The 23,121-nt window shown below is 39.0% G+C and overlaps 1 protein-coding gene and 1 pseudogene across 12 annotated transcripts in view; both read left to right on the forward strand.

The window, feature by feature from the left end:
• LOC129476339 (renal cancer differentiation gene 1 protein-like) overlaps nt 1–22,086 on the forward strand; it is a 55,447-nt pseudogene extending 33,361 nt beyond the window's left edge.
• ATP7A (ATPase copper transporting alpha) overlaps nt 1–23,121 on the forward strand; it is a 135,912-nt gene that overhangs the window by 33,854 nt on the left and 78,937 nt on the right. For 4 of the 12 annotated variants that reach the window (XM_063634676.1, XM_063634680.1, XM_063634681.1 and 1 more), the window contains exon 1: nt 17,517–17,638. The exons of 7 other annotated variants lie outside the window; for them this stretch is intronic. The gene's annotated coding sequence lies outside the window, so the exon portion shown is untranslated. Of the gene's footprint in view, nt 1–17,446; nt 17,639–23,121 lie in introns of those variants that run through there. One more of the 12 variants, XM_063634672.1, reaches the window with a different exon arrangement.

The raw sequence follows: 23,121 nt of genomic DNA on the forward strand, positions 1-23,121 counted from the left end.
TACAACCAGTTCTTGCCAGAAAATCAGAAGAGAGGGGAAATAGTCAAGAAAAATTATAAAAATACATTATAAATGAAATAAAATAACAAGGAAATGACTGACAATGAAATGTATCTTTCCATTTATTTGTAGTTAATTTTGATTCTTCAATTCTTCATTGAAGTTTCTGAAATATAAAAAAATAAGTGTGTTACCACTTCACATCCACTAGGATGGCTATTACTAAAAAAAAAAAAAACTCAGAAAATATCAAGTGTTGGCGAGAAACTGGAACTCTTGTGCATTGTTGATGATACGTAAAATGGTCCAGTCATGGTGGAAAACAGTATAGTGGTTCCTAAAAATATTAAATATAGAATTACCACATGATCTAGCAGCTCCAATTGCGGATGTATACCCAAAACAATTTGAAGTAGGGATTTCAACAGATATTTGTATACCAGTGTTCATTGCAGCATTATTCATAGTAGCCCAAAGGTGGTAGCAGCCCAAATGTCCATCAACAGATGAATGAATAAACACAATGCGGTATGAATATGTATATATGATATAATAGAGCATTAGCTTTAAAAAGGAATGAAATTCTGACACATGATACTACATGGGTGAACTTTGAATGTGTTATGCTAAATGAAATAAGCCAGCCACAATAGGACAAATATTATATGAGTTTACTTATGTGGAGTACCTAGAGTAGTTAAAATCATAGAGACATAAAGTAGTACCGTGGTTACCAGGGTCTGAGGGGGAGGGAGAATAGGGAGTTATTTTTTAATAGGTACAGAATTTGAATTTGGGAAGATGAAAAAGTTCTGAAGACGGATGATGGCGATGGTTGCACAACAATATGCATGTACTTAATTCCACTAAATTTTACATATGAAAATGGTTAAAATGGTAAATTTTATGTTATGTGTATTTTACCACATTTTTTTTTTTTTTTTGAGACAGAGTCTTGCTCTTGTAGCCCAGGCTGGAGGGCAATGGCACAATCTCGGCTCACTGCAAACTCCGCCTCCCAGGTTCAAGTGATTCTCCTGCCTCAGCCTCCTGAGTAGCTGGGATTACAGGCGCCCATCACCACACCTGGCAATTTTTGTATTTTTAGTAGAGACGGGTTTCGCCATGTTGGCCAGGCTGGTCTCGAACTCCTGACCTCATGATCTGCCCGCCTCAGCCTCCCAAAATGCTGGGATTACCGGCATGAGCCACTATGCCCGGCCAATTTTTTTTTTTTGAGACAGAGTTTTGCTCTTGTTGCCCAAGCTGGAGTGCAATGGTGTGATCTCGGCTCACTGCAACCTCTGTCTCCTGGGTTCAAGCGATTCTCCTGCCTCAGCCTCCCGAGTAGCTGGGATTACAGGTGTGCGCCGCCACACCCAGCTAATTTTTTGTATTTTTAGTAGAAACGGGGTTTTACCATGTTAGCCAGGCTGGTTTGGAACTCCTGACCTCAGGTGATCGCCCGCTTCAGCCTCTCAGAGTGCTGGGATTATAGGCGTGAGCCACCATGCCCGGCCATTTTACCACAATTTTAAAATATTTATTTATTTATTTAAGACGGAGTCTTGCTCTGTCACCCAGGCTGGAGTGCAGTTGCATGATCTCGACTCACTGCAAGCTCCACCTCCCAGGTTCATGCCATTCTTCTGCCTCAGCCTCCTAAATAGCTGGGACTACAGGCGCCCGTCCGTATGCCCGGCTAATGTTTTTGTATTTTTAGTAGAGACGGGGTTTCACCATGTTAGCCAGGATGGTCTCGATCTCCTGATCTTGTGATCTGCCTGCCTCGGCCTCCCAAAGTGCTGGGATTACAGGCGTGAGCCACCGCGCCTGGCTAAAAAGTCTTTTAAAAAAAGTGTCTGCCTTTCTCAGAAAATAGTCATTTTGCTATAGCCCATACATATTTTGAGAGAAAAGACAAATGTTGTATAAAACTGTGTGTGAGGAAAATCATCTCTGACTTCCACTGAGTATTCTGAATGGCAGCAACTTAAAGAATAGCAGCAAAACCTAATGGACATATCCATTTATAATAGGACATTGCAGCCATGGCTTTATAGGGCAAACACTGGGGAAAATTCGATGATGGGAAGGACAAAGTGAAAGTCGGTAGTTTTTTCTTCTTTGTCATGTGATATGGTCCAGGCTCTTTCTTCACAGACAATGGAAACATGGTAGAAACTCTCTACCATGGTTGGTCAGTTGAAGAAGGGAATCATAAAAATTATGTAAATATAGCCTAGTCATTTTTTTTAAAACCTAAAACATATGTTCATTTTTTCTCCAATATTTATTTGTATTTATTTTATTTTTATTTTTTTTCTGGAGACGGAGTCTTGCTTTGTTGCCCAGGCTGGAGTACAGTGGCGTGATCTTGGCTCACTGCAACCTCCGCCTCCTGGGTTCAAGCAGTTCTCCTGCCTCAGCCTCCCGAGTAGCTGGGACCACAAACGCACGCCGCCACACTCAGCTCATTGTTTGTATTTTAATAGAGACAGGGTTTCACCTTGTTGCCCAGACTGGTCTCGAACTCCTGAGCTCAGGCAGTCTGCCACCTTGGCCTCCCAAAATGCTAGGATTACAGGTGTAAGCCACTGCGCCCAGCCTTATTCTCCAATATTTATATGTAGGGCCACAACCTTTTCTTTGCATATGGGTCCTTTGGAATTCTTCCTTTCCTTACTTGTATAAACCACACCCATATTGCTTCATTCCAGATTTCTATCTTCTAGTTTGGTTTTATTAAAATAGAGGACAAATTTAAGAGATGAGAGTTCTTTTAGGTTTTTATTATTACCCCCCAATCTCTTAAAGTTGCTTCATGTACAGCTATTTTAGCAATAACTTTGCTATTCACCTTATTGAACATTCCTAATGCATTCAACTTTGTTTTCATAGAAAGAACAACTCTCCTTTATGCTGTTATTTAATCAGTGTACATAATATTTAATTAAATCACTTGGCCATGAGAAGTTCAGTGGACATAAACAGCTTGAGGGCAAACACAGCTGAATTTCTATATGCCAACAATTGTACTGGTGCAACAAGGACTGTGCATCTAAGTACTAAGCATGCTGTGGGCATCTGAATATTTTAGTGATACAAAAGAGACCATCAGTTAACCCATTGGAGGTTGGTTAAGATAACTTTTTGCAGAGTAAAATTTGCTTTTTCTTAATGTATCCTAACGTTTTTCTTGTCTGAAAATAGAAATCTACATCATTGTTTTTAATGGCCACATGGTATTTATTATACATGCATTAGGCTGGGTTCTTACTTGAAGACAACATAAAGCAGGTGACTCGCTTAACGAGAAACTGAATTTATTGGTTAGGCTATTTGGATTGCTTATAGAGACAACAGAAGTCAATCAGAGTCAACCAGGCTTGGAAAATAGGTAGGAACACAATGAGACTAAAACACGCCAAGGACATGCCCCAGGAAGTCTAGTGAGGACCTCTTCACTGGCACTGGCTTTCTCAGGACTTTTGCCAGTGCCACTTCTGGCATCTTGACTGTATTGCTGCCTGTGCTGAGAATTATTTTCATCTGTCCTTGTGTATTCATGTCACTTTCTCATGATTCAAAATCCTGGGCAGAAGCGTCCAACTAGCCAAATCTAGAATCATTTAGAAGCATCTCAGCATCAAGGGGACAGGGACAAGGAATATTGGTCTCCTCCCTTCTCCCTGTCTCCCACAACACACATGCTTTGGTTTTAATAATGGGAGCCAGGGTTGTACTGTTTATTTCTAAGACGCTTGCGGTGGGGGCATTTTCTTGGCATGGGATGTGTGTTTATATGCTGGGTAGCCAAAAATATGACAAGTGTTACACTGTGATGCACTAGAGTTTATTTAATTAATATCCTATCATAAAAAATTTAGATCATTTCCAGTTTTGTTCTGTTTTAAGCCACATAGTAATGGACACATGTGAGCAATCTACTAGGGGGAATACGGTATCTTAGCTGTTTTAATTAATTATTTTAATTTTTAATTTTAGCCGTTTTAATTTAGATTTTAAAAGTTATTAGTGAGGTGGAGTAACTTCATGTGTATTGGCATTTTGGTTTTCTTTTGTCAATTGTCTGGCATATATATTTTTTGAGATATAATTTAACATACCATAAATTCATTATTAAAAAAATGTCATCCAGGCGCAGTGGCTCATGCCTGTAATCCCAGCATTTTGGGAGGCCGAGGTGGGCAGATCACAAGGTCAGGAGATCGAGACTATCCTGGCCAACATGGTGAAACCCTGTCTCTACTAAAAATACAAAAATTAGCCCGCTGTGGAGGCGCACGCCTATAGTCCCAGCTACTCGGGAGGCTGAGGCAGGAGAATCACTTGAACCCGAGAGGTGGAGGTTGCGGTGAGCCAAGATCACGCCACTGCACTCCAGCCTGGTAACAGAGCGAGACTCTGTCTCAAAAAAGAAAAAAATTAAAAAAAAATTTAAAAAGTCAAATTCAGCGATTTCTAGTATGTTCACAGATTTGTGCAACTATCATCACTATCTAATTACAGAATATTTTTATTAATCCAAAAAGAAACTCCATGCATATGTTTTTGCAGTTTGTTTACATGGTGGTTTTTGCCACACAAAATTTTAAAATTTCATTTAATTACATTTTAATCTCTTTTCCTTTATAGTTTCTGTTTTGGCTTATGCTTAGAAATGCTTTCCCCACCCAATGTTTTGTTGTTGTTAGGTAATACTTATTTTTATATTTTTCTAGTATTTTTTACTTTTTATTTTTACATCTTGTTCAACTTGGAATTAATTTAAAGATTGTAAGATGGTTTCTAAAAATGTTCACAATTATTAAATGGTTAGCATATTATCCCAGCACCACTTACTGATTTTCTCAGTGATTTGAATTGCTGCCCTTGTTATATACTGAATTCTTATATACACACATATGTATGTTTCTGGAACTTTCTGTTCTGTTGCAAGGATCTTTATATTCTGACATCAGCACAAGACCGTTTTGTTTTTTTGAGATAGAGTCTCTCTCTGTTACCCAGGCTGGAGTGCAGTGGTGCAGTCTCGGCTCACTGCCCCTTCTGCCTCCCAGGTTCAAGTGATTCTCCTGCCTCAGCCTTCCAAGTAGCTTGGACTACAGGCATGTACCACCATGCCCAGCTAATTTTTGTATTTTTTTAGTAGAGACGGGTTTCGCCATGTTGGCCGGGCTGGTCTCAACCTCCTGACCTCAGGTGATCCACCTGCCTTGGCCTCCCAAAGTGATGGGATTATAGGCGTGAGCCACTGTGCCTGGCCAATACTTTTTTTTTAATAGGCAATTTTTTAGAGTAATTTTAGGTCCACAGCAAAACTGAGCAGAAGGTACAGTATGTAGCCTTTTCAGATTGGCTTCTTTCACTTAGTAATGCACATATAAGTTTCCTCCACGTTTTTTTATGGGTATCTCATCTTTAATGTGTGTGCTGAATAATATTTGATTGCCTTGCTGCACCACAGTTTATTTATCCATTCACCTACTAAAGGGTATCTTGGTTGCTTCCAAGTGTCAGCAATTATGAATAAAGTTGCTATAAACATCTGTGTGCAGTTTTGGTGTAGACATAAGTTTTCAACTCTTTTGGGCAAATACCAAGGAGTGCAATTACTGGATTGTATGGTAAATTATATTTAGTTCTGTAAGTAACTGCCCAACTGTCTTCCAAAGTGCCTGTACTATTTTGCATTTCCACTAGCATTAAATGAGCATTCCTATTGCTCCACATCCTCTTTAGCATTTGGTGTTGTCAGCATTCTGGATTTTGGCCATTCAACTAATAATAGATATGTAGTAGTGTCTCATCATTGTTTTAATTTGCATTTCGCTGATGACGTATGATGTGGGGCATCTTTTCATATGCTTATATATTATCTGTATATCTCCTTTGGTGAGTTGTCTTTTAAGGTCCTTAGCCCATAACATCAGGTTGTTTTCTTAGCACAAGACTTTTTAATAATTAAAACTTTTAAAGACTCTTTAATGTCTGGTTGGGTAATTAGCATTTAGCATCATTATTTTTTAGTAATGACTTTTATAAAATTAATGGTATACTCGAAATGTTTGGCCAAACTGAGTTGTCCTTTTCAGCCTCACCAAACTTTTATTGTTTTCTTGTAGTTTATTCTTAACAAGTTATGATAAATATAAAATAAGTGTTTTTTCTTTTTCCTTTTTTTTTTTTTTTTTTTGATAGTCTCGCTTTGTTGCCCAGGCTGGAGTGCAGTGGCATGATCTTGGCTCATTGCAACCTCTGCCTCCTGGGCTCAAGCGATCCTCCTACCTCAGCCTCCTGAGTAGCTGGGACTACAGGGGTGCACCACCGTGCTCAGCTAATTTTTGTATTTTTTTTGTGGAGACACAGTTTCACTATGTTTCCCAGGCTGGTCTCGAAGCAATCCACCCACCTCGACCTCCCAAAGTGCTGGGATTACAGGCGTGTGCCACCATGTCTAGCCTGTTTTTTCAACTTATTCTACATAAGTGGTTAAATACTGACAGTTATTTTCGTTTTCATAGGCATTTAATGTTTTTGCATTTGTTGGTTTTGGCACTATTTTGTCTTAGAAGTAAATTTGTCTTAGAAGAAAGCAATAACATTACAGGCAGTTCTTGATTTAGACATAGATTGTGTCTGACAAGTTGAATCAGGTGATTTAAAAATAAATTTTCTTTTAATATTTTTATATTTGGGGGTACATGTGCTTGTTTGTTACATGGGTATTACATGTGTAATCAGGTGATTGTTTTGGTGAGGGAGAGGAGGCATTCCAATCACCAAATAGCCTTCATAGACTCTAAGATTCCTGCACCAAGACCATATTTAACACATAACATTGTTGAAAAGTAGCTGACTCATTTGTAATTTCAAGTAGTTGAATTCTACTTCCCCCTACCTTCCTGAGATAATGATAGCTGCTTTGCAAGAAAAGTTCCACACACACTAAAAACATGTTTCTACCTTTTGTCTATTATTGACATGGCAGCAGTTGCTCAGCCCCTGTTGGAAAGGCACATAGATACTTGAGGCATATTTCTCACTTTTGGGGAACCTGTCTCTACCTGTGTTTATTGCAGGGTATTGGTATTTTTCAAGCATTCTCTCCACACCACTCTCACCTTTGGCTGTTTTTACTTTATGACTTTTGCACACATTGCCCTGTTAAGTTAATCCTTTTGAGGTTATTGTTAAGCCTGAATTGCCTGTATGAACATAGACAAGTCTCAGCTTTAGCTTCCTTAATTTTAAAAGGAGGTTATGATTCTATTTACATAGCAGGATTGTTGTGAGATGCATGCGGTGCTATAGGAATCTGAAGCATCTGTATTGTTATCATAGGACAACTTATTTGTAGAGATGTTATGACTAGTCTAGGAGTAACAAAAATGACCAGTGAAGTACATTGCCTTTTAATTGGAATGTTCTGTTCTTTTTTGACCTTATTAATGTGTTTAAGTATTGCTACCTAATCTTTTAGGAATGGTCAAATGAAAAAAACTGTTATTTATTTTATTTTTTTTCCTGAGACGGAGTCTCACTCTGTCGCACAGGCTGGGGTGCAGTGGCGTGATTTTGGCTCACTGCAACCTCTGCCTCCCGGGTTCAAGCGATTCTTCTGCCTCTGCCTCACTCTCGGAGTAGCTGGATTACAAGCGTGTGCCACCACGCCTGGCTAATTTTTGTATTTTTAGTAGAGACAGGGTTTCACCGTATTGGCCAGGCTGGTCTTGAACTCCTGACCTCATGATCTGCCCACCTTGGCCTCCCAAAGTGCTAGGTTTACAGGCGTGAGCAACTGTGCCTGGCAAGAACTGTTATTTTTTAAAACATACACCTCCCTACTTCAGTTGTTTCATCTGGAATCTTAGTCCTCTCTTTATATAATACTGGTTGTTTGATGAAAGAAATTAGACACTCAGTATTTTGGAAACAAGTTAAGTAATAAGATTAATTTTCATTTTAGAGGTTTATACAATTTAAAAGAAAAGGATGAATTATATAAAATAATAGAGAAGCTAATGCTTTCCCGTTTTGTTTTCATTTTAGAATGTAGCAATTTTAAATAAAAGTGAATGGGTAGGAAAAAAATTAATTGATCTGGAAATATTATATAGATACCTTGAAGGCAACTAGTTGAATGTTATTTGCATAGCTGGAAATCATCTATTTATTTAATAAAATAAGCATGTTTTTATAGCCTTGGTATAATAAAACGGGTTATTTGGGCTTTTTATATATATGACTTTATCATTGGTCTTACTTATTGAATTATTTCAGTTTCAGTAACTTTTCTCTTAATTTCTGCATACTTCCTATTTTTTTTCTTTTTCATTTCCCATTAAAATGAGTTGGCTTTATGACATGAAATAATTTAGGCCTACAATGAGTATAGGTAGTCCTATGACATACCTGTGTATTTACTACCCAGCCTAAGAAGTTAAACATTAAATATATAGTTGCATTTCCCCTTTGTGCTCCTCTCAAGTCACTCCTCTCCCCTCTCTCCCCTCAATCTATTGAATTTGGAGTTTATCATGTCTGTGCACATTTTTATATTTTTACTATCACAACTATATATGTGTGCATACAAAAACAATGTATAACATTGTTTTATGTTTTTAAACCTTTGTATCTTTTTTTGGACGTAACATCAACATTTTATTTTATTTTTTATTCATAAGCATTGTTTTATTTTGTCTTGCATATTTTAAAATGTATTAGATGGTATCAAACTATCACTTTGTCATTTGCATTTTTCTTAGAACATTATTTTCTTAGAACAATGTTTCTTAGAACGTTTTTCTTAGAACATTGTTTTCTTAGAACATGCATTTATGTATCAACATATATTGATACATAAAAATACTTCTAGTTCATTTGTTTTTAAAATTATTTTGTGGCACATTATAATTATTCATATTTATGGGGTACAATTTGATGTTTTGATACATCTACATGTTGTACAATGATCAAATCAGGGTGTTTAGCATATCTATCACCTCATACATTTATCAGTGCTTTGTGATGAGAACATTCAAAAGCCTCTCATCCAGCTATTTTGTAATGTACAATACCTTACTGTTAACAATCCTCAACCTACTGTACAATAAAAACACAAGAACTTATTCCTTCTATCTAAATGTGACCTTGTACCCATTTACCAACCTCTTTCCATCCTTCCCTCCCCAGTCTCTGGTAACCACTGTTCTACTCTATGACATCAACCTTTTTTTTTTTTTTTTGAAATTCCACATGAGCAAGATCATGTGGTATTTGTCTTTCTGTGTCTGGCTTATTTCACTTAACATGATGTCTTCCAGGTCCATCCATGTTGTCACAGATGGCAGAATTCTTTTTTATGGCTGAATAGTATTCCATGTACATATATACACCATATTTTGTTTATGCATTTATCCATTGTTGGACATGGATTGATTCCATATTTTGGCTATTGCAAATACTGCTGCAATAAACATGGCAGTGCAGATAATCTCTTCAACATACCAATTTCATTTCCTTTGAATAAATACCCAGTAGTGGGATTGCTGGATCATATGGTAGTTCAATTTTCAATTTTTTGAGGAATCACCATACTGTTTTCCATAGTGGCTATACTAATTTCCAATCCTACCAACTGTGTATAAGGGTTCCCTTTTCTCCATATCGTCACCACCCCTTTTCTTTTGTTATTTTGATAATAACTGGAGTGAGTTGGTATCTCCTTGTGGTTTTCATTTGCATTTTCCTGGTGATCAGTGGTATGGATTGGATCTGTGTCTTGGCCAAATCTCATGTTGAAATGTAATCCCCAGTGTTGGAGGTGGAGCCTAGTGGGAAGTGTTTGGAACATGGAGGCATATCCCTCATGAATGGCTTTGCACTATCCCCTTGGTGATGAGTGAGTTCACATGAGATCTGGTTGTTTAAAAGTGTGTGGCACCTCCCATTCTGTCTCTCTTGCTCCCACATCACCTTCCACCATGAACAAAAGCTCCTTGAGGCTTCACTGGAAGCTGAGCAGATACTGACACCATACTTGTGCAGCCTGCAGAACTGTGAGTCAATTAAACCTCTTTTCTTTATCAATTACCCAGTCTCAGTTATTTCTTTCTTTCTTTCTTTTTTTTTTTTTTTTTTTAACTGACACAGGGTCTTGCTCTTTCACCTAGGCTGGAGTGCAGTGACCCAGTCACAGCTCACTACAGCCTTGACCTCCTGGGCTTACATGATCCTCCCACCTCAGCCTCCAGGTAGCTGGGAATACAGGTGTGTGCCACTACACCTGGCTAATTTTTGTATTTTTTGTAGAGACTGAGTTTTGCCGTGTTGCCCAGGCATGTCTCAAACTCCAGGGCTCAAGCATTCTGCCTGCTTTGGCATCCCAAAGTGGTGGGATTACAGGTGTGAGCCACTGCACCTGGCCAGGTATTTCTTTATAGCAATGCAAGAGCAGCCTAACACAATTAGTGATGTTGAGTGTTTTTTCATGTGCTTGTTGGGTATTTGTATGTCTTCTTTTGAGAAATCTCTATTAAAGTCTTTTGGTCATTTAAAAAAATTTTATTATTATACTTTAAGTTTTAGGGTACATGTGCACAACGTGCAGGTTTGTTACATATGTATACATATGCCATGTTGGTGTGCTGCACCCATTAACTCATCATTGGAAACAATTAACAAAGTAAAGAGACAATCTACAGAATGGGAGAAAATATTTACAAACTATACATTTATCAAGGGGTTAATATCCAGAATATATAAAGAACTTAACGACCACAAAATAACCTGACTAAAAAATGACCAAATGACGAGTCTTATTTTGTGGTCGTTAAGTTCTTTATATATTCTGGATATTAACCCCTTGATAAATGTATAGTTTGTAAATATTTTCTCCCATTCTGTAGATTGTCTCTTTACTTTGTTAATTGTTTCCTTTGCTGTGCAAAAGCTTTTCAGTTTTATGTAATCTCATTTGTCTACTTTTGCTTTTGTTGTCTGTGCTTTTGAGGTCCACTCAAAACTTCCTTGCTAAGCCCAATGCTGTAAAACATTTCCTGCATGTTTTTTTTTAGTAGTTTCATAGTTTCAGATTTTATATTTAAGCATTTAATCCATTTTGAGTAGATTTTTGTATATGGTGAGAGGTAGGGGTCTAGTCTCATTCTTCTGCATGTGGCTATTCAATTTTCTCAGCACCACTTATTGAAGAGAGCAGTGTGTGTTTGATATGGTTTGGATGTTTGTCCTTTCCAAATCTCATGTTGAAATGTGATTCCCAGTGTTGGAGGTGGGACTTGTGGGAGGTGATTGGATCATGGGGGAAGATCCTTCATGACTGGTTTGGCACCATGTCCTTGGTGATAAGCAAGATATGGTGGGTTTTGTTTTTGTTTGTTTGTTAGTTTGTTTTTCGCCATCTCTTACAGGAAGGAGAAATCTGGTTGTTTAAAAGATTCTGGGACCTCCCCCTGTCTCTCTTGCCCATTCTCTTGCCATGTGACATGCTGGCATACCTTCGCCTTCTGCCATAATTGTAAGCTTCCTGAGGCCCTCACAAGAAGCAAATGCCAGCATCATGCTTCTGTATAGCCTGTACAACCATGAGCCCAAATAAATTCTCTTTTCTTTATAAATTGCCTGATCTCAGGTATTTCCTTATAGTGATGCAAAAATGGACTAACAGTGTTCTTAACACCTTTTTTTTGGAAAATCAGATGGCTGTAGGTGCATGAATTTATTTTAGGGCTCTATTCTGTTCCATTGTGTATGTGCCTGTTTTTATACCAATACTATGCTGCTTTGATTACTATAGCCTTGTAGTATATTTTCAAGTCAGGTAGTGTGATGCCTCCAGCCTTGTTCTTTTTGCTTCAGATTGCTTTGGCTATCTGGGGACTTTTGTCATTCCATATGAATTTTAGGGTAGTTTTTTCCTATGTGAAGACTGTCATTGATATTTTTATAGGGATTGCATTAAGTCTGTAGATTGCTCTGGGTAGTATGGCCATTTTAACAATATTAATTCTTCCAATCCATGAACATAGGATAGCTTTTCATTTGTTTCTGTCTTCTTCAATTTCTTTCATCAATGTTTTATAGTTTTTTTTTTTGTTTTTTTTTTTTTTTTTTTTTTTTTGGAGACAGAGTCTCACTTTGTCACCCAGGCTGGAATGCAATGGCATGATCTCAGCTCACTGCAACCTCTGCCTCCAGGGTTCAAGTGATTCTCCTGCCTCAGCCTCCCAAGTAGCTAGGATTACAGGTGTGCACCATCATGCCCAGCTAATTTTGTATTTTTAGAAGACATAGGGTTTCTCCATGTTGGCCAGGCTAGTCTCGAACTCCTGACCTCAGGTGATCTGCTCGCCTCAGCCTCCCAAAGTGCTGGGATTACAGGCGTGAGCCACCGCACCCAGCCAGTATTTTATAGATTTTAGTGTAGAGATCTTTCACCTCCTTAGTTAAGTTTATTCCTAAGTATCTTTTTTTTTATGTAGCAATTGTAAATGGAATTTTTTAAATTTTTTTCAGGTGGTTTGCTATTAGCATATAGAAACACTACTGATTTTAATAAGTTGATTTTGTATCCTGTGACTTTACTGAATTTATTTTTTAGTTCTGTTTTTTAGTAGATTCTTTAGGGCTTTCTGTATATAAGATCATGCCACCTGCAAACAGGGACAGTTTGACTTTCTTCTGAAACTTTTTTTTCTAAACTATGTTTATGGGATTTATCCCTGTTGCTACTTGTAGCTCTACTTCAAGCTTTCTCATTCTCAGTGCTATAGACATTTGGGGCCAGATCATTCTTTGTTGTGAGGGGGTTTCTTGTCCATTACAGGATAATTGGCAGTATCCATGGCCTCTATGCACTAGATGCCAGTAGTACTCCCTTGCTGCACTCTGAGTTGTGACAACCAACAGTGTCTCCAGACATTTTGAAATGTCCTATTGGTGGTGACATCACCCCTTCTCTCAGTGAGAATCACAATTCTAGTTCATTCATTTTAACTTCTATATTATGTTTCATTACAAATATACCACAACCAATTTTGTCATTTCCTTGTTGATGGACATCTAGATTATTTCCAGAGTTTTAACTATTAGCAACATTGTTGCAATGAGCATTTTTTGTTCTTGTTTCCTTGTGCACATGTGTGAGACTCTGTCTAGGGTACTATGCTTAGGAGAGAAAATGTTGAGTTTTAATATATGCATATTTTCAACTCTACCAGCTATCATGAAGCAGTTTCCATAATTGTACTAATTTATACTCTAACCAACGGAACAAGAGAGATCCTGTTTCTCCATATACTCACCAACACTTGGTATTGTCAGATTTTGAGATTTTTATCTACCTGATGGAGGTGCATTATATTCATTGTGGTTTTAATTTGAATTTCCTTGATTACCACAAGGATCACAAATTGTGCAGATAGAATTGTATCCAAAAAAGGATTAAGGCTGGGCGTGGTGGCTCATGCCTGTAATCCCAGCACTTTGGGAGGCTGAGGCGGGTGGACCACTTGAGGTCAGGAGTTCGAGATCAGCCTGGCCAACATGGTGAAAACACATCTCTACTAAAAATACAAAAATTACCCGGGCCTGGTGGCATTGCTTTTAGTCCCAGCTACTCAGGAGGCTGAGACAGGAGAATCACTTGAACCTGGGAGGTGGAGGTTGCAGTGAGCTGAGACTGCTCCACTGCACTCCAGCCTGGGCGACAGAGCAAGACTCTGTCTCAAGAAACAAAAACAAAAACAACAGCAAAACAAAACAAAACTCCCAAAAAGAATTAAATCTTACTGCATGATTACTGAGAATACAGGAGCCTTTCCCAAATTATAAGTGCTGATTATTTCAGGGGAATTTTAGAATGATGTTTGAGCTTCTGTGACTAGCTTTAAGAAGTGGTTTTGAACAATCAGACTTCATATGTGCCATGTTTTGTACTCAATTTCTGTAGTTTCTGTTTCCAAACCAGAGATGATCATCTAGTCATAATGTGTCCGGAATTGGTGGGTTCTTGGTCTCACTGGCTTCAAGAATGAAGCTGCGGACCCTCGCGGTGAGTGTTAGTTCTTAAAGGCGGCGTGTCTGGAGTTTGTTCCTTCTGATGTTCGGATGTGTTAGGAGTTTCTTCCTTCTGGTGGGGTTCGTGGTCTCGCTGGCTCAGGAGTGAAGCTGCGGACCTTCGCAGTGAGTGTTACAGCTCTTAAGGCAGTGCGTCTGGAGTTGTTCGTTCCTCCCAGTGGGTTCGTGGTCTCACTGGCTTCAGGAGTGAAGCTGCAGACCTTCGCGGTGAGTGTTACAGCTCATAAAGGCAGTGTGGACCCAAAGAGTGAGCAGCAGCAGGATTTATTGCAAAGAGCAAAAGAACAAAGCTTCCACAGTGTGGAAGGGGACCCGAGTGGGTTGCCACTGCTGGCTCCGGCAGCCTGCTTTTATTCTTTTATCTGGCCCCACCCACATCCTGCTGATTGGTAGAGCCGAGTGGTCTGTTTTGACAGGGCGCTGATTGGTGTGTTTACAATCCCTGAGCTAGACACAAAGGTTCTCCACATCCCCACCAGATTAGCTAGATACAGAGTGTCCACACAAAGGTTCTCCAAGGCCCCACCAGAGTAGCTAGATACAGAGTGTCCACTGGTGTATTCACAAACCCTGAGCCAGACACAGGGTGCTGATTGGTGTGTTTACAAACCTTGAGCTAGATACAGAGTGCCGATTGGTGTATTTACAATCCCTGAGCTAGACATAAAGGTTCTCCAAGGCCCCACTAGACTCAGGAGCCCAGCTGGCTTCACCCAGTGGATCCCGCACTGGGGCTGCAGGTGGAGCTGCCTGCCAGTCCCACACCATGTGCCCGCACTCCTCAGCCCTTGGGTGGTCGATGGGACTGGGCGCCGTGGAGCAGGGGGCGGTGCTCATCAGGGAGGCTCGGTCGCACAGGAGCCCACGGAGGGAGTGGGAGGCTCAGGCATGGCGGGCTGCAGGTCCGGAGCCCTGCCCCGCGGGAAGGCAGCTAAGGCCCTGTGAGAAATCGAGCGTAGCGCCGGTGGGCTGGCACTGCTGGGGGACCCAGTACACCCTCCGCAGCCGCTGTCCCCGGGTGCTAAGCCCTTCATTGACCTGGGCCGGCAGGGCTGGCCAGCTGCTCCGAGTGTGGGGCCTGCCAAGCCCACACCCACCTGGAACTCCAGCTGGCCCACAAGCGCTGTGCCCAGCCCCAGTTCCCACTTGCGCCTCTCCCTCCATCCCTCCCTGCAAGCTGAGGGAGCCGGCTCCGGCCTTGGCCAGCCCAGAAAGGGGCTCCCACAGTGCAGCGGTAGGCTGAAGGGCTCCTCAAGTGCCACCAAAGTGGGAGCCCAGGCAGAGGAGGCGCCAAGAGCGAGTGAGGGCTGTGAGGACTGCCAGCATGCTGTCACCTCTCAATAATATTGTTGTTCCTCTTAGAAAATGATATTACTGATGGTGATTACCATCTCTACTTAGGGAATGGCTCAAAATATATTAATAACTTGAAGTTATTTCCCTCAGTGTTGTTGGATGCTTTTGTTCTCAGAGTCACTCATCACTAACAGTTGGATGCCAAATTTGTCTCTTTGATACTGTTGTTTTCCAGAAGCCTACATTTTTTTTCCATACCATATGAAACTGTTTATGATCTTACTCTGTTTTCTGAGTCATTTTGCTAAATGCAATGGGATGTTACAAAAGATATTCCTGGTTTTGTACCTACCTTTAAGACATTTAAAATGAAAAAGATGGGACATAACATATATAACAAAGTCAGTTAGAGTTGTGTGTATATGTAATGAAGTAGTGAGAGTGAGATGGAATTCCTCCGAGGTTTCATGTGTAAAGTCCAATTTAAGTAGAGTTTTGAAAAAAACAATGCAGGTGAATTACGAAAGCAGAAAGAAATATGTATTCAGAGTTGATGTGACTTAAATTAAGATGTAGTGGGAAAAGTGGCTTAATTAATATAATTTTTGTTTGTGCTCACACATTGTGGACTCCTCAATACTTACTTCCTGGGTGAATTATCCAGTGCCTTTCTGCCTGACTGATGTCTCTCAGTTCCTCAGTAAGCCTGAGAGTTAGTCCAGTGCTTTGGTCTGGGACATACCCCATGATAAAACTGTATTTCAGTCTTACATTCCTAAACAGGTAAACTAGCCTTCACCTACCAAAGGTATTGTATTCTAAAAGTTTGTTGCCAATTCTGTTTGTTGAATTTGATGTTTTCCCATAAAACGATTTAGTCAACTTTGGTAATCTTGCGAGATTAGCCCTCAAAAGCCCCATTTGACCCATAAGATAGAGGAGCGCGTCTGAGTTCTGTGTTCTGGAGGTAGACAGCCAAAGCTATAAGGAGAATAAGGAAGAGTTTCCTTTTTTAGGCTCAGGACTATCCTTAGGTAAAATTTTGATAGGATCTGTTTGTTTTAGACATTCTTCTACTTCCATTTTTATACCCTTGTACTGCTTCCCACTGACTCCTCCTGGGCCCCTAATACCCTTCATGCTTGCCTTAAGTACTCCATCCTGGACTCGCCACCTGAACTCATCCTATTTGTCCTTTGCTCCCAAACCTGCCTTTCCTGTCCTTTCTGGGCTTTTGTTCTCTTGCAGTAACTGACCTTATGTAGGTATTAAGAGATATAATTCCAACTATCATCCCCCTGATTATCAAAAAAGAGTTTATATTTTAAAAAGAAGATACAATGGATGTTAAGACAACTGACCTTCAAAAAGTCACTTCATGAGGGAAAAGAGATATGGAAGGAGCGATTCTAGATTAAATGAGACAAAAGAGACATAAAACCAAATGCAATGTGTGAACCTTGTGAGAGTCCTGAATAGTAAAATTGGACTTCTTCAGACTTGAAAACTTGTACACAAAAGGACACTATCAAGAGAATGGAGGATTTGTGTACAAGTGGTTGAAAGATGGTTTGGCTGCTCTGGTCGGATTCTGCCATCCCAGTGAGGCTGGAAAATAGGGTCTGGAGGCAGGAACATAAGGCTGATTCACACTTCAGCTATGACAGGAAATATCCTCTCATAGAGCATAGGCCAAGTAAATGATTTTGTAACTTTACTTCATCCTCTCCTTTTACATAGGGTGTACTCCAAGTAGAGGGTATTTAAACTCACAAAAACTCTGTAAGAGGGCCTTTTGAGCCCCTGTGCTCAGGCCCGCTCCCATACTGTGGAGTGTACTTTCATTTTCAACAAATCCCTTCATTCCTTCCTTGCTTTGTTTGTGCGTTTTGTCCAATTCTTTGTTTAAGACGCCAAGAACCTGGACACCCTCCACTGTTAACACCAGCCCTTCCCTGTGGCTGACCCTGAGGTGTTACGAGTTTCTTCACAGCCCTGCTTCCTCTCTCTTCTCCCTCATTTTCAGACTCCTCTTCAGCATCTTCCCTGGGAATTGCTGTGAGTTTAGGCCGGCCCGTTTTGAGCAGGAGCAGCAGCCGAACAGTAGACCTGCTGGAGGAAGTGGGGCTGCAGATCGGAGACACAGCATTTTCGTCACCCAAACCTCTTGAAGCCATATCTACAGTATCAGCTCAAGTGGAAGAGCTTGCCGTCAAATGTACGGAAAATGCACGTTTCCTTAAAACATGACGGGACCTCTTGAAAGAACGCTGTGATTCCTGGAAATCTGACAATTGATTTGGCATACTTAGCTCTTTGATAGTGACTGTGTAATAATTCATACTTCCTCATATATGATCATTTCACATGTGCCACATATATAGGATAATATCTAGCAGTTCTCTATATCTTCAGACTGAAATTTTTCTTGGTTTTCTTGACCTTTGTAAAAGCAGAATACTGATTCTATTTTTGATGTTGATCAGTACTTGTTTATTCTTACACTTTCTGCCCTTCAAACTTTCATAAAATCCTTTACAAAATTTAATTTTATCAGTAGATAGTTAATATTAATTGTGCCACAGTGCTACCAGTAGTAAACTAAGTGGACCATTATTTGTTGTGCAGTAAGATGCCGAGCATGGCAGAGTTAGAAGTTGAGCTTCATCTTATGAACCAAGGGAGGTAACTTTAAGGTTGCCAATGGTAGTTCCAGCTCCATTAGGCTAAGTTCTGTAGAGCAAATGATTGTCTTACTTACTTCAATATCCCCAGCACCTAAAACAGTGTCACATAGCATTCACTAAATGTTTATTGAAAAGAAGAGTTGACTAACATAATACAAAGCTATTTTTTCTTCCTGTATTTAGCAGGAAGACTCTAGTTGTTTCTCTAAAAAATGTATGAATCAGGACTTTGTTGACTTGAAGGAAAATGTTATCTTTTTCACAGAGATTTTAACTTTGATGATAGCTTTTAAAAATGTGATAAATACTTTTGTCCTCCTATGATTATTTTAAAAAGTCTTTTTTGAGACAGGGTCTCATTCTGTCTCCCAGGCTGGAGTGCAGTGGTGCGATCTTGGCTCACTGCAATCTCCGCCTCCTGGGTTCAAGTGATTCTCCTGCCTCAGCCTCCCCAGTAGCTGGGATTACAGGCGTGTGCCACCATACCCGGCTAATTTTTTGTGTTTTTAGTAGAGACAAGGTTTCACCATATTGACCAGGCTGGTCTGGAACTCCTGACCTCAAGTGATCCACCCGCCTTGGCCTCCCAAAGTGTTGGGATTACAGGCATGAGCCACCGCACCCAGCTAAGAAGTCTTTATTTCAGAAAATGAAAGACTGTCTAGAAAGAACGAATTTTTTTTTCCTATTTATTTCTATGGTTACTGCTTTTACACTTAGTATTTTTTGTTTTTGGTATTTTTATATGTTTGATTGCTGTCTTTAAAGTGCCTTATCAGATTTATGGCTCTGTACTATGAATTTTGGAGCTTTACAAGTTATTTACATAATTCTAACTAAGTTACTTTGCTTCCAATACATCAAATTTAAATAACATGATTGTTTTTATATTATTTGACGTTAGTGACAATGTCCAATTTTGTTTGTTCTGTATCTTATGTCGCTTTTTGGTAGTTTGTATTATGTGTGAATGATTAAGCCAACTAATTCTGTACCATATATAACTTCTGGATATTTGATATGACATCTTAATTCTTTGTAGATATGGTGATGTGTACAGAATGATATTCTGAAGCTCCACAATGGTGCATTGAAAGGCTGCAGATGGATGGCCAAATAATAGTTTTGTTTAGCATATTAGGTCTAGCTCTGGACTCTTTTTTTATACTTTAAGTTCTGGGGTACATGTGCAGAACGTGCAGTTTTGTTACATAGGTATACACGTGCCATAGTGGTTTGCTGCACCCATCAACCCATCACCTACATTAGGTATTTCTCCTAATGTTATCCCTTGCCTAATCCCCACCCCCTGACAGGCCCCAGTGTGTGATGCTTCCCTTCCTATGTCCATGTGTTCTCATTGTTCAAATCCCACTTACAAGTGAGAACATGCAGTGTTTGGTTTTCTGTTCATGTGATAGTTTGCTGAGAATTATTGTTTCCAGCTTCATCCATGTCCCTGCAAAGGACATGAACTCATCCTTTTTTATGGCTGCATGGTATTCCATGGTATATATGTGCCACATTTTCTTTATCCAGTCTGTTATTGATGGACATTTAGGTTGGTTCCAAGTCTTTGCTATTGTGAATAGTGCCACAGTAAACATACATGTGCATGTGTCTTTATAGTAGAATGATTTATAATCCTTTGGGTATATATCCTGTAATTGGATTGCTGGATCAAATGGTATTTCTAGTTCTAGATCCTTGAGGAATCACCACACTGTCTTCCACAATGGTTGAACTAATTTACACTCCCACCAACAATGTAAAAGCACTGGACTTTTTTTTTTTTTAAGTTAAAAGATCACACATAGGGTGTGATTTCTATACCAAAGATATGCTTATTTCAGTATTAGGAAAAATGTTTTTCTTACATGTCCTGAAAATTGTGATTTTAAAAATGTACAAAATAAATTTTTATTAAAAGCAAATTTTATTTCAAAAAAAAGAAGAATGAAAGACAACCAACTGGATAGGAGAAAGTATTTGAAAGTCATATATCTGATAAGGGATTAGTATCCAAGAATATAAAGAACTCTTACAACTCAACAACAACAACAAAACAACCTTATTAAAAATTGGGTAGAGTGCTTGAATAGACATTTCTTCAAAGATATAGAAATACCCAATAAGCACATGAAAAGATGCTTGACATTATTAGTAATCAGAGAAATGTGAATCAAAACCACAATGAGATACCACTTCACACCTGCTAGGATGGGTAGAATAAAAAAGATAATAGGTATTGGAGGTGGAACAATTGGGGCCCTCATATACTGCTGATGGGAGTATAAATGGTACAGTCACTTTGGAAAACAGTCTGGCAGATCCTCAAACAATTAAACATAGAGTTATTATATGACCCAGCAAGTCTACTCTTAGGTATTACCAAAGAGAAATGAAAACACAAAAGTTTGTACATGAATGTTTATAGCAGCATTATTCATAATAGCCAAAAGATGGAAACAACCCAAGTGTTCATCAACTGACAAATAGATAAAATATGGTATATCTATGCAGTGGAATATTATTCAGCCAGAAAAGGGAATGATGTTCTGATATGTGCTGTAACATGGATGAACACTGAAAACATGCTACATGAAAGAAGTCAGTCACAAAAGACCACATATTACGTGATTCCATTCATCTGAAATGTCCAGAAGAGGAAAATCTATACAAACAAAGTAGATTAGTGGTTGCCTAGGACAGAAGGCTTAGGAGGTGATGACTGATAGGTAAGGGGTATGTTTTGTTGTTGTTGTTGTTGTTGTTTTTAGGTGATGAAAATGTTCTGAAATTGCCTGTGGTGATGGTTGCACATGTCTGTGAATATGCTAACAACTATTGAATTCTACACTTTAAATGTGTGAATTATATAATATGTGAACTACATCTCAAGAATGTTTTAAAACTGGTGTTGGGAAAACAGGACATCCTCATGTAAAACAACGTATGTTGGATCCTTACCATACACCATGTACAACAATTAACTCAGAATTGATTAAAGACCTAAATATAAGAGCCAAAACTACAAAAACTCTTAGAAGAAAACATAGCAGTAAATGTTCGTAAGTTTGAATGTGGCAATGGTTTCTTAGATATGACACAAAAAACACAAAAGAAAAAAGATAAATTGGACTTCACAAATTAAAAGCTTTTGTGATTCAATGGACACCATCAAGAAAGTGAAAAGAATGGAATACCGATACATTTTACACATCAATGTACCTTGAAAACATTATGCTAAGTGAAAGAATCCAGACACACAAGGACACATATTGAATGAATCAATTTATATGAAATGACCATATAGGCAAATCCATAGAGATAGGAAATAAAATTAGTGTTTGCCAGGGGCTGTGAGTAGAGAGGAATGGGGAGTGTTGCTAATGGGCATGGGATTTCTTTTTGGAGTAATGAAAATGTTTTGCAACTACATAGTCATTATGGTTGCACATCCTTGCGAATGTACTAAAAAGTACTGAACTGGATACCTTAAAAGGCTGAATTTTTTTCATTTCTTCTTAAAAAAAGCCAGGATAAATGTGCAGAACGTGCAGGTTTGTTACATAGGTTACATGTGTGCTATGGTGGTTTGCTGCATCTATTGACCCGTCCTTTAAGTTTCCTCCCCTCACCCCTCACCCCCCAACAGTGTGTGATGTTCCCCTCCCTGTGGCCATGTGTTCTCATTGTGCAACTCCCACTTATGAGCAAGAACATGCAGCATTTGGTTCTCTGTTCCTGTGTGAGTCTGCTGAGGATGATGGTTTCCAGCTTCATTCATATCCCTGCAAAGGACATGATCTCATTCCTTTGTATGGCTGCATAGTATTCCATAGTGTATATGTACCACATTTTCTTTATCCAGTCTATCATTGATGGGCATTTGGGTTGGTTCCAAGTCTTTGTTATTGTAAATAGTGCTGCAATAAACATATGTGTGCATGTGTCTTTATAGTAGAATGATTTATATTCCTCTGGGTATATACCCAGTAGTGGGGTTGCTGGGTCAAATGGTATTTCTGGTTCTGGATCCTCGAGGAATCGCCATACTGTCTTCCACAATAGTTGAACTAATTCACATTCCCACCAACAGTGTAAAAGCGTTCCTATTTCCCCACAGCCTCACCAGCATCTGTTGTTTCCTGACTTTTTAATAATTGCCATTCTGACTGGCATGAAATGGTATCTCATTGTGGTTTTGATTTGCATTTCTCTGATGATCTGTGATGTTGAGCTTTTTTCATATGTTTGTTGGCCACATAAATGTCTTCTTTTGAGAAATGTCTATTCATATCCTTTGCCCACTTTTTGATGGGGTTGTTTTTTTTCTTGTAAATTGTTTAAGTTCCTTGTAGATTCTGGATATTAGACCTTTGTCAGATGGGTAGATTGCAAAATTTTTTCTCCCATTCTGTAGGTTAAAAGGCTGAATTTTATAGCATGTGAATTATATCCCAATTTAAAAAAAGAATGCATATGTCTTAGTTCAGTCTTCCATAACACAATACCATAGACTGGGTGGTCTAATTGTTCAAAGCTCCACAGAAATTAGTTGGAGAACTTACAAGAGTCCATTAATCATCTTGCTTTGTTAGTAGCAGCGGGCATGGTTCAGCATTTTCTGTTTAAGTTTCTCTGAGCTTACCAAAACTAAAATGATGTTGTAATACTTTTTATACCATTTGAAGTAAAAGGTACAAAAGGTTATACACTGAAAATTCTTTTTCCCACCCTTATTCCCTAACCACTCATTTCCCCTCACCGGAGGAACCACTGTTTCCATGGGATATATTAGATTGATTTATATGAAATTGCCAGTGTTTGACTATGATGATTTCATGTGGTTCAGCCTAATATCAGTGAAAAAACAGAGTCCTATCTTCATGGAGTTTTTATTCTAGTGGGAAGTGTATTACTTAATTATTGCAGTGTAACAAATAACCCCAAAATTTAGTGGCTTAAAGCAACAAACATTGATTATGTCACATTTCCTATGACTCAATAA

The sequence above is a fragment of the Symphalangus syndactylus genome, chromosome X (genome assembly GCF_028878055.3).
Source record: "Symphalangus syndactylus isolate Jambi chromosome X, NHGRI_mSymSyn1-v2.1_pri, whole genome shotgun sequence".
NCBI classification, from domain to species: Eukaryota; Metazoa; Chordata; class Mammalia; order Primates; family Hylobatidae; genus Symphalangus; species Symphalangus syndactylus.